This window comes from Pseudopodoces humilis, chromosome 7 (assembly GCF_049639895.1).
Source record: "Pseudopodoces humilis isolate 2021_Gansu_Grassland_sample_001 chromosome 7, ASM4963989v1, whole genome shotgun sequence".
Classification (NCBI taxonomy): domain Eukaryota; kingdom Metazoa; phylum Chordata; class Aves; order Passeriformes; family Paridae; genus Pseudopodoces; species Pseudopodoces humilis.
In genome coordinates this window covers 4,866,666-4,868,632 of record NC_142206.1, presented here as the reverse complement: position 1 = coordinate 4,868,632, position 1,967 = coordinate 4,866,666, and positions in this window count along the sequence as shown.

The window sequence follows — 1,967 nt, the reverse complement described above, 5'->3', positions numbered from 1 at the left end:
CCAACTTGCTTGTCCTGTTTCAGAAGGGCTGGGCCTCGTAATTAAAAGCTCCAGCGATTGTATGTCTGGCAAATGTCATCAATGGCTTCACTATGTGTGCCCTGCTTCTCCAGGCAGTGGGAACGGTTTGGAAAGGAGCTCCTGGTTAGGGAAACTCTCTGAAGCTGATTCACTTTGGGTCTTTGTACCAGCTCAGCATTGAGAGATGCCTCCATGGAATCAGGGACACCAACACAAGGACAATTCCCATTGAAAGCCTGGAAATACCTGGGATGAAGGAATTCCAGACTTCATCCTTCATCCTTCATCATGGAGCACAGGGCTCTCAGCAGCAGCAGTACCCCATGAAAGAGTTCATGGACAATTTTATCTGGACAATTTTATCTGGAATTGGAAAACTGAAACCAGACCTGTCCTGCCCTTGTGAGAATGCAAGTCCAGGTTGGTACCAACTGACCCCAGCAGGCACCAACAGCCAGACAGGGCTCTGAACAGTTGCAGCCATCAGGACCTGCTCTGAAACAAGCCCAAAATTCATGTTTGTTATCCTATGTGCAAATTTACCCCATGCCTCTCTATCACCAAGTATTGGCACTCTCTGCTGATCCTTGTTTTTCACCTGGGTGATAGGGAGGGAGCAAAGGGTTCACCATGTTTTATAATTTGTATTTAGTATTTATTTTGTTTGTGGTGATCACCCCAAGAAGGTGAAGCACAGGGGCTGTGACTCAACATTAACCTGTGTGACCCTGTTTGCTGTATCACCTGCATTCAGGTAAAAATTCCACTTTGCAATATTCCCTTTAGAACCCGTCAGTTGTTCTGTGGGCAGACCTTTGTGTAAGGTAGGTGCAAACACCAGGAAAAGTTTGTGCTTTTTTTTTGTGCACATCCAGGAAGTTTTGCTTGTGTGCTTTGATCGTTTATGGGCAGGGACAGCTCGGTATGTTGGTCACTCCTTGGAACAAGCATGTGATGGCACATTCCATCATGCCAAGCAAATCTGGAAGGACAAATAGGTGGGGGCTCCATTCAGGCAGATTAAGCACAGAAACATTTGGTCGTTCAGTTTCCGGGGTGCTTCTTAGCCCCAGTTCTGTTGCTGTGTTGTTTCTGTGTGACCAGCAAAGGGCAGCTGTGCCCTGGCTTAGCAGGACCTGTCCAAGGGGATTTGTGCCAGTGGGTACTCTGGTTGTGACTGCCAGGTAGTGTAATGTGGACAAAACTTGCTGTTACCTGGCCTAGGAGTAGAAAGGTTAGGGTTGGAAGGGACTTAAAGCTCATCTCCTTCCATCCCCCTGCCAAAGGCAGGGATACCTTCCACTAGACCACGTTGCTGCAAGCCTCATTCAACCTGGCCTTGGACACTTCCAGGGATCCAGGGGCAGCCACAGCTTCTGTGAGCAACCTGTGCCAGGGCCTCAGCACCCTCTGAGTCACAAATTTCTTGTATCTCATCCAAACCAACCCTCCTTTCGTTTGACAGCACTTCCCCTCATCCTGTCACTAAATGCCCTTGGGAAAGGTCCCTCTCCAGCCTTCTTGTAAGCCTGCTTTAGGTATTGGAATCCTTAAGGTTGGAAAAGCCCTCTTTGATGATCAAATCCAACCACTAAATGACTGAGGAATGAAACTGGGCCCTTCCACAGAACTTGTGTGTCTTTTGCCCCTTTCTACCCCCACCAGAAAGCAAAGAGCAGCATGGCTGAGGTACCACAGGCCTGCACCAAATTTTCAGGCCCTTGTGAATGCAAATTAGCTCAGACCTTCTCAGGGCAGAAGGGGCTACACACAGAAGCAGGATCAGGATCAGAAGAGGCTTTCACACACATCCAGGCTTCCTCTGGGTGACTTAGCTGGAGATCTGAACAAGATGCTCTACATTTCAAACACTCCTTAGATCCAAAACATCATTTATTTGAATGAATAAATAAATATAAAAATAGGAAATTCTGAATAGAAAATAG